This window comes from Pimephales promelas, chromosome 18, assembly GCF_988280905.1.
Source record: "Pimephales promelas chromosome 18, fPimPro1.hap1.1, whole genome shotgun sequence".
NCBI lineage: Eukaryota > Metazoa > Chordata > Actinopteri > Cypriniformes > Leuciscidae > Pimephales > Pimephales promelas.
Window position 1 is genome coordinate 7,432,932 of NC_142786.1, and position 13,466 is coordinate 7,446,397.

Sequence of the window (13,466 nt, forward strand, 5' to 3'; positions counted from 1 at the left end):
TCCATTGTCAGATTTAGATAAGAGATGAAACCGAAAATTCAGAAATTTTCAGAAATTTTCTTGTTATATAAAGAAACATGGTAAAATGACTTCCTTTTACATTCTCCAAGGTATTAACATTAACATTTTTCATAACTCCATGTAGGACGTTTCTGTCCATAAATGTGAGCACTGTGGCAGTAGTAATGCAATATTTAGAAAATGTACTCTTGATACTGAAGTACTTTTAAAAACAAGTACTTTGGTACTTTTACTTAAGTAGACATCTGACTGTGCTACGCTATCGCGCGATCAATTCGTACGAGTGATTCAAAAGTGGCTAATTCGTACTAATTCCAACGACCTCATTCGTACAAATTCGTACGATTGGTCTAAACCCACGTGATGGTAATGTTTAGGGGTGGGGTCAGGGGTAAGTCATTCGTACGAATTGGCCAATTCGTAAAATATGTACGATTTAGCAAAAATCGTACTAATTCGTACGAGTGAGGTCGTACGAATTGTTACGAATTAGCCACCTCGTAAAATTCGTACGAATTCCCGTGAGATCGGGTTGGAATGGTACTTTTACTTGTACTTGAGTACAATTTAGCAAGGGATATCTGTACTTTTACTCAAGTAATAAAGCTGTGTACTCTGTCGGCATCTGATAATTATTATTTATTATTTACAGTATTGTTAAAATAAAGGTTTTAAATAGGCATTTCAAATCCAATTTTTAAAGGTAGATTAGTGCCATCTGATGAGAGTAAAAAAAAAAGAGTTCTTTTCTTGGATGTGTATATTTTGCACTCTTGACAATTTAGAGTGTTACCCCTTTATTGCTGTGCACTTTTTTTTGCACAGTGGCTGATTGTAATAAACACCACCAAAAGATTTTTACATAAGAGTTTTACATAATGCGACCAAACCAAGTGTCATCCCATTGAAAAAAAAATTGGGTCCCACTTTATATTAAGTGGCTTTAAGTACTATATACTTACATTGAAGTTACTACTTTGATACATTGGACTTATTGTGTACATACATGTTTTTACATTGTACTTATATTTTGAAAATACCTGCATGTAACTACAACTGTTATTAATTGATGTAATTACAATTGTAATTACACAGTTGACCCTTCCCTTACACCTTAACCCACCCTGATACCTACCCATACCACCACACCTGTCCCTAACCATACCCATATCACACCTAAATAGCAGCAAAAGTGTTTTAAAATACAACCTGAACACAATAAGTACATTGTACTTATTTTCCTATGCAAGTACATAGTACTTAAAGCCACTTAATATAAAGTGGGACCAAAAATTGTCTGTCATTTTTGACAGAAGAGGGTTAAAAATCCAGGGTTTAGATCTGAAAGAATCGGCCTAAGGATCTATTAAGACACAGGAAGGGGGTTCTCACCATTGCGTCCCCAAGGTTAACTGTCTAATAGGATCTAAGGATTAAAGGCCATGGTGGATTGGTTTGGTTGTAGTCTAGTGCTTGTGAGCCAATTCAGAAGCACTCTACATGTGGCCAGCAGTCTCATGGCATCCTTGTGTGACTGAGACAGAGTGAGTCGTGAGAATGTGAGAGATCAAGGAGACTGCAAAGGACACTTTGCCTGTCAGCTTAGGATTTACAGACTAGTCAACTGTTTAATTACGGCCCACCAGACCTCCACCAGGCGTGTTTCTTAGGGGCTTTTCACACCGAATTTTTCACAGTCTCTTAACTCAAAGTTTATGGGGCAAAATGCAACACTGTTGCTACAGACAAAGATGCCCATCTGAACATGCACCAACTTTAAAAGAAAAAACAGTACGGATTAAACGCAAGTGAACTTTTTTCAGACATATATTCAAAAAATAAAAATAGATTTAATCAGTAAATTTTTAGTGAAATGTGTACTGCTTTGATAATGGTGGCATTGATGATATAAGGAAGAGAAAATTCCTATTTTTGTAAGGCATCAAACTTTCTTTGTATTTGTGAATTGTTGTTTACATGCACTTACACATCAGTCTCTTGGAATTATTACATGTAGGCCTATTTTAGGAAGGAAACTACAACTGACAGAACCTGGACCACCACCAAGCAGATACATTTACTTTGTCTCAGGAATCGCTTGATCACCCGTCCTGCAGTATCTCAACCTAATTGTATGGATACTTAAATGAATCTGTTGAATCATTCATACTATGTTGGCTAATTAAGACTGTAATTAGATGAAGGGAAGTAAACTGCTGCTAAGCTCCTTAAATCTGTCAGTATCATGTCACAAACAGATGTCATGGACGCACTTGTATACATGATCAGCTTCTTCTTCATTGAAATGCAATTCAACAAACCCCAACCAAAGCGTCATTGCAGTCTTTTCACCTTTTTAAATTAATTCACAAATCTTTTACGACAAAGTTTGTTATAGTTTTTTTTTTTTAATCTTCACAGAAATGGACATTGAGTGCATGTAAGCATTTGGAGATAGGCTAAAGGTTAAGGTTCCGGACTGATTAATGGTAAAAGTGCACCAACACAAGTTCAAATTCCAAAGAAAGGTGAATCATCAAGAGTAACGATTTTACTGTACTTCGCTCTGGAAACTTTCGTTTCTGCAATTAAGTTACTTTGGACCAAAAACGGAAACACTTTATTTCGATAGTCCACTTTAGACATTCTACTAACTACAAGTAACTTGTCAACTACATGTCAACTAACTGTCATTAGAGTATTAGTAGACTGTCTGCTTAATATCTGCTAACACTTTATGTTGTTGGTCCCCCAACAGGCATTCAACTGACTATAAGTAACTTGGCGACTACAAGTAAACTTCTTCTCCTAACCCAAAGCCTAACACCTAACCATAACCTAACATATATAATAATAATATATAATATAATATACTAATACTCTAAAGAGAGTTACTTGACATGTAGTTGAAAAGTTACTTATAATTAGTAGAACGTCTAAAGTGACTATCGAAATAAAGTGTAACCCCAAAAACTAATACAAAATAGCAAGAAACAGAAATGGCATCCAGCCACAGCAAGCCATTAGTTTTAAAAAATGAAAATAAATGACAAAATGGATGTTTTAAAACAAGAAACATTAGAGAGAGCAAAAAGAGTTGACATCTGCAAGACTGTAATGGTTATTTGGTTTCAGGTTAGCTTCGACAAAGTTCAGAAAAGGTGAATATTATCTGAAACACAGGTCAAATCAACCATACTATTCCACAAGACAGCCTGGCTGTTTACTAGGGGCATAAAAGACTGCTATTCTGGTTATATCAAATGCGAGACAACTCCAAACTCCCTCGAGTCTAAGAAACCTTTCTTAACACCTTCCATGGAGCATCCATGTAACCATATTACTCTGCTTGTAAGCATTACTCTCGTCTAATTACACTTTAACATGAACAGTAGTGTAAAATAAAATCATAGGGCATTGCTCAGAGTTTGTGACATGGTGTCCTTAAGAAGACAGACATGTTGAGATTTGTTCACCTAATGTATCAGGTCAAAGTACTTACTTACTGAGGGACAGTGTCCTTTGTTGATAAGTCTAACACATCCAGTAACTACAATGGTTTTATATTCACAAAAAATCTTTACATATTTAGGCAACATAAGGCAAATGGCAGTGGTGTGTATATCGAGTGAGAAAATTGAGTGTGAAAAGACTAAACCTAACTATGATGTAATTGCAAGCCTCAAACAGCTCAGTGAGGAAAACACATACCATCACTACTGAAAAATACTGAAAAGTCCTGTTAAAGACAATTCATTCAATTATTATTAAGAATACAAATATGAAAAACAAACACTTTGTATTTGATAGGCATGACATATGACATAACAAATATACATTCTTCTACTAGAAGACATTTCCAAACTATTTTTGGCCAATATAATCAACATCTAAATATTTCACAACGTCCAAAACCTCATGAAACTTTTCTCTAAGAAAAACAAACATAAAGGACGATATATATGTTTTCAAGATCGAAAACGGATTAGGTTTTCCTAAAACCATATGGGTATTCTTGATTAACAAATGTTTTACTCACTACATCTGCTAAGTAAAATATCTGCAGTCCAATCCTTCAATTAAACGCCTCAATTATATCACAGTCTCTAAATGACACTGACTGATAAAGAATCGGGACTATACCTGCTGATGTCATTTTGAATCACCTCCATCAGATAGTTGCCATAAATATGAGTTTTATGTTTTTATTTATTTATTTTGGAGAGAGAAAGAAAAGCTCCCTCACCTGCAGTCAGTCACAGAGTTGAGGCAAGTTAGACTATTCCGAACACACTGATCAGATTGAGAGGGATTTGCTTTAGGGAAGATAATTTTAACTCTCTCCACTCCCTCCCCATCCATCCCTCCCTCTCGTTTTCTATCACTCCTCTTTTAATTTCGCAGCTTTGATGTGTGTTGTTAAACAAAGATTTCTGGTGGATTTTTCAAGGATTTATCAAGGATTTTCACTCTTGTTTTGAGATTAATACCCTAAATTGTCTTAGCCTTGCACTGTGATGTTTATATTAACATTGTGTTTGGGTAAAACTTTTGTTTTAGTGTCACGGATATAGATACGAATCTGAATAATGACCCATGTGATAGATTACATGCTTAAACTAGAGAAGCTTTAAAAAGCAGCACACTAATTCTCCTTGTGGTTGAGAGATCGAGAGCATATGGTTATAGAAGGCGAAAACCAGTTATCCAACAGTCATAAACTCAGGGTAATTATAGGGTACAAAGGGGCCAATGGTCCCACAAGTTTAATGGTTCTTTTGATTTGTATTTTCTTGTAAAATACTAAACAGCAACAAACACAACCACAGTAATTGCCTAATTACCTATTCCTAAACACTGATCTGTTGTGTGACACAAGACTGGGAATTAAAGGCAATTTAAAGTTAAACAGAGTTTAAACGATTTAATACCATATCAAAAATGCAGTTTAGTTTTAGTATTTATAGCTTTACATATATATTCATTCATTTTATTTTTAATCTTGTGCTTTTGTACATTTTTATTTTGTTTTTCTATTTAAATTATTTATAATTTTAGTGCTTCAACTTCATATTATTTTTTTTATTTCAGTTAGTTCCAAAGGCAACATTTCTCCGTTTCAACGTTTCCTTCCAAATAGGTTTATTTTATTTTAGATTTATTTATTAACACAAATATTTTAATACACTTTTAGTTGTTTTTTACACTGCTACAGTGCTTTAAACTATTTTTGTTGTTGTTGTAATATCTAATCTTGATTATATCTCATCTGTAAATTAATTTTATTGATTTTTTGGTGTAATTTTAGTAGGCTATACTATAATTGCCAGGGAAATATCTGTAATTTTTGTTTACGTTTAAGGCTTCCTTTCTAATATTTATATATTTAAATAACTTTATTTCAATTAAACAACATGACTTTAATAGTTTTAATATATATATATATATATATATATATATATATATATATAGAGAGAGAGAGAGAGAGAGCACGTCTCTGTGGAATACTTGATTCTGATTGGTCAATCACTACATCCAGCGTTTCTCCCGATAACAACTGCTGAAAACAGATAACACAGCCTCACTGAAGTTCACTGGCGTCAACAGCACTGTACGTTTGCTTTATTCATGGAATTTTTGAATGAACATGAAGTTTAGGTTAGGTTAAAGGTACACACAATTATTCTTCTATACAAGTTAATAAACTTGGAAGTGCTATATTCTTATTTAATGCAATGATAGACACTTCAAAATGTGGTTTAGTTGAATTTTAACACAATATATTGATGTGTAATAAAAGAAAAGTTAGTGGGCAAGGCAACTCCCATTATATTGTGAGTTTGGTGGGACAGTGACGGTGTGTGTGAGTTTGATTGTCCAGTTACAATCACAATCGTTATGACATAACGTTCTGGTTCAGGTTTTTTAACATTAACATGAGTTCCCCTAGCCTGTATATGGTTCACCAGTGGCTTTCAATCGATGTAAACTGAGCTTTGTTTGTCTGTTTTGACCACCCAGAGAATTTGGCTCGCCCATGAGAAAATGAGCTAGGAAGTGTGAACCCGTGAGTGCCATTTGAGTTTTCCCTCGAGAGATATCACGGCTTGGATTTTGGATGTATTCTCGACATCAACAGACTGTCCTCTGCTTGCTCAATGGTAAATGATGATCGAATAAAATGAAAACTGTAAAGTAAAGATCGAGTAAAACAAATGATCGATTCGTTAATCTCGATAGATAGCTGCAGAAAAACGTATAATAGCTGTAGTAAAAGTATTCGAGAGAGATTCACATGTAATACGTAGCTATTCCATATGCAAGCATGTCAGCCAATCACAGCAGTGGCCAGTTACACTGAATCACAAAGCAGACACGCCCCTTCAAACCAACACATTCTCATCCTTTGGCATCATAAAGGTGACGCCATATGACATTTCGTTGAAATACTACGCACATGGCCAATACCCAATATAACACGCACTGTTATGGGTAGGTTTAGGTAGGGTCTGCGTCTCATATTGACGCTAAAGGAGTCACCTATATTACGCCTATACGCCAGTCACCTATATGACGCCTTGGGTTTTGCGTGTTATATTGACGCTAAAGGGTGCCATGTGCATAGTATTTCGACGAAATGGCATATGGCGTCACCTATATGACGCCAAAGGATGAGAACGGGCTCTTCAAACAGAGCGTTCAATTATAAGGGCATTTATAACGGCAACCCAGGAAACATTATAAAATAATAAACCTTTAAAACTCAGTCGAAATCAATATTTTGTGTACAGTTATTTAACCAATTATGTCATCCAATACTCACTCTCTCTTGTTTCATTCAAATGCAGTTGCCAGTTTAATCTCAAATCAATATCTCTTACCCCCATAATTATTTATGTGGCAAAATGCTGTGTAAAAAGTGGTATGATTGTATTATAGCCCTTAAAGGTCCGTCTAGTTTGAACTTGCCGCTTGCTAGCAACTGCTCTCTAATAATATTTCGATTCAATATTTTGTGTCTAATTATCTATTTATGTGGCAAGTAGCCATGTATTAAGCAGGATGATATAATGTGTTATTTCAGAATAAACCCCTTCAGGCTGATGCAAGACCTGATCACCATGTCTGGGTTTATTCAAAGATAACTACTGGCAGGATGTACATCATCCCTTACTTGTAATATCTCATCTGTGGCATTAAGTTCAAACCTTACAAAATGCAGTAATACATACTGTATGTATATAGGGAAAATCCAAATCACTGACTGATCTCATACTGCCCCATAATTGTACCTAAGTATGTTTCACAATCCAAATCTCCACCTTGCTTCAAACTAATTGTGTTCGCCAAGGTGCCAAACTTAGACTTAGTCACAGCTGACCCTACACAGCCTGGTTATGACATCCTGGTAATAGATTCTTCTCAGGTGACCCGTGAACAAACTTACTTGCACACCCATTGAGCTGCTAACTTCAGCAGACGTAAATAGAGACCAATCTTGGTTTCTTTTAGGAAGTGAAAAAAATAACCCTCATTGTTCTTTATTTCACATTTGTTTTGTTCACTCTATGTCATTTGTAATGATGAAATTTCAATGTGAAAATGGACGCTGGCAACCATCCATGACATAATGAGCATCAGTCCTAAAACTAGTCACACATACACACATCCGATGCCAGTTGGTCTAAAAAGTGAAAGAAAGAGATATATTCAGCATTGAACAGCAAGACAGAGACAGTGTAGAAAAGTATACTGTAGCTAAATCAATCATACCAAATTTTAATCATCAAAGTTAATTTAAGAAATTAATTTCAGCAAAAATAGACAATGCAAAAAACATGCCACAACCCCTAAACAACACCACCAGAGGATCTGCAGGTTCTAATCTGCCTCAAAGACTGCTGAGACTGTCTCAAATAGCCTACAGATCGCTAATAATGCTCCAGATTGGCACCTGTCCAAGTGAGGCATCTGCACATTTACACATAGCGCATCTTAACTTTGGATATATGGGCTTGGTCACTACTTTAAATTGGATGAGCGAGTACCTTGCACACACTGATGAAGAGTGAAGTTGCTAGACACCAGAGTCCCATGTGTCTGGTGAGAGTGGTCTGCCAACATCCTCCTCACAGGCACTCTGGAGTTAAAATAAAGAACCTTCTATTAGATTGGGAATAGCGTGCAGCTTTGGAAAATGCACCCTGGGAAATAAAACGTTGAAAGGGGTATCAATGGCGATGACAGCAATAACTGAATGTTGGCTGTGTTGACTCAAGTGTTACTAAAGACATTTAGACATTTTCTAAAAGTATACTACCAAAAATCTCAAACGGTTGCACAAATCATGACTAGATCATGTAGTAACACTTGAGTAATTACAAGTTAGTTCCAATAATCTTCACTTTATAATACGGATCCAAATAATTAGTAATTCCCACAGAAGTATCTAGTAACACTTTCATCTGTGAGCTATTACTTACTAATTCGTTAATAAGAATTTATTTTAGTTAATAGTAGTTACTAGATTGTTAATAAACTTTTTCAGTAGTTCTCTGGGAAGTATTAAAAAAAATAGTAGTTATTGATTACTTAATAGTGAACTACCACTTTCGTCTGTGCGCTATTACTTACTAGTTCGTTAATCAGAGTTTCTTGTTAGTTAATAATAGTTACTAGATTGTTAATATTGTGTTACTCATTAGTTCTTGTGCAGTTATTCATTAACAAAGGAACCGTATTCTAAAGTGTTACCGAATATTTTAACCTATGGTGAAATGTTGCTATTAGTGAGAGCGATTCATTAGTGTTTCTCCGTATAATTTTTGGTATCGTTTCTTCAGCAAATTATCCAATTACGTTTGAGATTTCGGATCGAACTGCTGCCTGTTGAAGGTTCGGGATCAGGTGAATGGCTTCGGTTGCTGGTGTTGTTTAATCGTCCACTTTCAGATGTAATTGATCCTTAATTAACAGCTCCTGTACTGATCACTCCGTAGGTCACTCTCCTTTGTTTAGTAAGAGCTATGGTGACTCCCCGATTGACTCTTACAGTACCTATAATCACTCGCTCTACTCGCGAAGATTATAGAGAGAATGACATGAAGGAGAATGACTAGGCTAGCAGCAAATCAGACAACAGAGTTTTTCATTGTATGAAGGCAGTAATCTCTTTATCTCTTTCTCTCCTATGCGTCAGGACAAAGCCTAATACTCACACGGACACTCTTGGATGGCACATGTGGAGGCAGTGGGGCATTATGTGCAGGGTAGGGTATTAACCTTTTTGCTCACTATACACAATGGCTGACCAATGCCGAATTTATGAATTGGGTGAAAAAGAATCCAGTTCTTTTTGCTTTCACAATGAAATTGAAAGTGGAATTGCATTAAATGTGCGCAATTATGAAATAATATTTGAAACTGCACTGTGGCGAGCAGGACGAGGCTGAGTGACGGGAGGCCTGTGGTGTGTAATGAGGGACACCTGTGAGACGCACCGAAGTTTTGCCAATTTTCGACAATATTTCCATCAAACGTGAGAGGGTCTGTCTTCTAAAACAGTGACTATGTTTACATGCAGCCAATAACTTGTTCAAAACCGGAATATTATATAAAATATTCGTCTCTCCTGTGTCTCCAGTGTCTGGACAAATTATCATTGTTCATATCACGTACATGTATTCTGTTCCCACTCTGTGTTGTCAATAAACTCCTGTTAACTTCCATATCCATCTCTTGAGTCTGCTATAACGCCTGTAATGTCAAAGTTGAATTTTCAGCATCATTACTCCAGTCTTCAAAGTCACATGATCCTCAGAAATAATTTTAATATGTCGATTTGTGCTGCTTAACGTTTTTGTGTATGTGTGTGGAAATTTTGAGATACTTTGAATATATATATATATATATATATATAGAGAGAGAGAGAGAGAGAGAGAGAGAGGGAGAGAGAGAGAGAGAGAGAGAGAGAGAGAGAGAGAGATAAACATAGTTTAGTCTACTTCAAAATAGATTTTAAGGCATCCTTGCTGAATAAAAGTATATACAAAAAAATACTTTCACTGACTTTTGAACAGTACTTCAAATTTAAGCTCTTAAAAGCACTTCCTGTATATTTGTCCCTGTGGAAACTGTCAACCTAGTGGCACACGTCATTTGAGACCCCTGTTATAAAGGATTAGAAAAATAGGCATTTTTTGGCATGACAGCTAATATAAAAATAGGCATTTTTTTCTATTATATCTTGTTTAATAGGCTGATTGGATTTCTGGAGACGTGTTGAGACACCTCTGCCTGCTGGCGCCACCTACAGGTCAGTGTTGGTAAAGTAGAGGTTAGTGAGTGCACAAACCAGAGCCATCGCCATGCTGAGCACATAAGACTGCAGCACACTGTCTCTTTCTCGCTGCCTCTCTGTTCTTGTCGGTCTGATAAGGCTACATAATACAAATGAGGACCACCCATGTCAGTACATCATAGATCCATTGAAAGCACTGAATAAAGATTGGACTGCAAGCATGTTGAAGTTGCAATCATCTCAAAGGCACATATTTAAAAGAATAGTTCACCTGTCATCATTTACTCACCTTCACATCAACACAAACCTATTTGTTATTTTTCTCAAAATAGATGATGTTAGCAATAGTCACCTGTACTGTAAATATCATTGAAAAAAAGAAGCAAAGATGCACATGAGCGGTGACTGCGAGGCTGTCGTTTTACTAACTGTCACCCCCCTTTTTGAGCTTAGATCTGAACTTAAAGCAGCACTATGTAACTTTTTCAACCTTTAAAATATTTTTCCAAAACACTTGAGATGGTACATCTACTTACAATAGGTTGAATGACATGTCTGCCACAGCCTGAGAGTGTCTGTTTCGCTTTTACTGGCACTATGTAACTTCGAGGATAGGAACCCGAGCACAAAAAGAACTACAAAATTCGCCTGCTTACGGCATACATCACTTCCCCCACTTCCGTGAGAGGCCAACGAGCGGTTTTTTTTTTTTTTTTTTTTTTTTTTACTATGTTGTCATGGCTGAAGCAGTAAAACCAAGAAGCCAAAGGTTTGTCGGAAGACAGTAGAAAGAGAAAAAAGGAGAGTGGCAAAATAAAAGGCTGGACGAGGATCAATATTGGTCCAGCGTTAGCTTGCTGGCGCCACTCATCCATACGATATTTGTGATATTTTTATACTAGCACAATTTTAAAAACATTAATTCGTAATACTACTCCACAAAAACGTAACTAAGTCCCCCGACTCCGGTCCGGTGCATCAATCTTCCCCCGCCTAGCAAATGTGAAGTGAACAGAGCGCGCGGGCGATCAGTTTACTGTGTTGTGTAGCTTCGCCCCTCGCTGCATCCAGTGTAGACTGCATTTCTTTCTTTTGAGGGCGCTTAACTCACTCAAGCATCCCCGTAGAGCTGGGGCGTCGTGCCAGCTCGAGACGTGAAAGTATACTGATTGCTGAGTTTGGAAGGGGCGACATTCTTGCAAGTAAATAATACATTATTAGACGGACAAAATAATCAGTCAGGATAACTATCCTATGTCTGCAGGCTGATAGTCATGTTTGTTACTTATTTTTTCTGGTGAAAGTGTCTTACCTCAGGCTATAATGCAAATCGATTTTTCAAATTTGCAGATTCATCTATGGTAGCTTGATATTATTGACGATATGGCTATTATCTACCACACAAACATTGAATTGAATTAGCATATCCATCATGTAAAACCGCAGCCAATAGGCTAACGTTACTATAAAGAGCTGGCTTGTAAACGTGTGCTACGCTATTTTTTGACGTTTGAAAAAAAAAAAGCCCATGAAACATTATTCATATGATATGCTGATATATATATATATATATATATATATATAAACAATAATATAAAATATATGTAAAAATATATATATAATAAATATTTTATCTCATTCAGATTTAAATTGGGCAAAACATTTTCAAAACAGTGAAAATTATGACTTTTTATACTGATAGTCTTCTCTGCATAAACATGGGATGTCCAGAGTTTAACATGTTTGGTATGAGCTATTTGAGAGCCAAAATAATATAAGTAAATTGAGGGAAATTGTATTGTCTTTTTATTTAACTTAAATATCATCTGTAAATGGTTGGACTCTAGTGCACAGAAAAGCACATAATACGACAACTGAATTATCCGTGTTGTTGCCTGATTAAAATGACATCACTGTCTCATAGCCCCATGACTTAACTGCCTGGGAATACATAAAATTAACCAGAATAGTTCTAGACATAGTAAAAAAGACAAATACACATTTTACTTTCACTTGAAGAACGCTTCGTAAAATTCTCATATGAATAAATGCAAATGCAAATGTAATTTATTTTACCTATAGGACACAGTACAGTAGGTGCACGTCAACGGTCATAATTCATTTGACATGCCCCCATGACATCAAAAGGGGACTTTAAATTTGGCTAATACATAACTCACATTTAAATAGCATCTGTAAATAGCAACCTTAACCACTTAACTAGTTGTCAGTGAAATCTTGCATTGTGAAATCAAGGACGTTTCTGTTTGCGTTCTTGGTAAGCAAATCTGTTGCCCTGTTCTCCATTACCGTTTGGTGAAATTGACACTTTTTAAATATGTGTTCACGGTCTTATTATAAATAGTTTATTAGTTTCTTTGTAATCTTTCATCAAATAAAATTACTTATGGGCTATTGAATATTAGCCAAATAGTTACTGTATGTAATCATTGTTTTAGCAAACTTGAAGGTCTGACTCCAATTTTATAACCCCCAAATGTAATGATATTACATCCAATATTACACCCAATTTTGAATTATATAAATTACATTAAATTTAATGATGGCTTTAGCAAAATAATTTAATTTAATTTAATAAAATAGAATTAAAATAGAAAGACAATTAAATTAAATTAAATATATTAATAAAAATAGTCGTTGTTTTAGCAAACTTGAAGGTCTGACTGGAATTGTAACACCCACATTTAATGATACAATTAATTCCTCCAAATAATTCCTAAAATAAAAGTCTTTATAAAAACTTATTTTAGTGAAGTAATAAAATAAATATATATTTAAAATAGAAAACATAGTAAATGAACAAGTCAATAACAATACAAATAATTCCATAACAAATAAAGTCTAAATAATCAAAATAAATAATAAAATAATAATAAAATTAATTTAATATTTTGTTGTATAGAAACTGTAGTAAAAGTAGTAACTCTTCCACAGTCTTAACCAAAAGTAAACTTAAAAGCTTGAAATACTGACACTGCTTCAGGATTCAAGGCCTCATTTTCCCAGAATACACAAACACCCATAGACATACATGCTGTAACCTCAACTCTTCAGTGGGCTGAGTGCCATGCTTTTTAATATCATTAACAGGTGGCTTTCTAAAATAGAATCAAGAAATGCTCAC

At 35.3% G+C, this 13,466-nt stretch overlaps 1 protein-coding gene across 3 annotated transcripts in view; it reads right to left on the reverse strand.

Moving 5' to 3' along the window:
• The window catches only part of LOC120463267 (uncharacterized), a 36,680-nt gene that overhangs the window by 13,886 nt on the left and 9,328 nt on the right, over positions 1–13,466 (reverse strand). The window contains exon 4 of one of the 3 annotated variants that reach the window (XM_039652223.2): positions 8,070–8,161. The exons of the other annotated variants lie outside the window; for them this stretch is intronic. The gene's annotated coding sequence lies outside the window, so the exon portion shown is untranslated. The remainder of the gene's footprint in view (positions 1–8,069; positions 8,162–13,466) is intronic. 3 annotated transcript variants of the gene reach the window in all.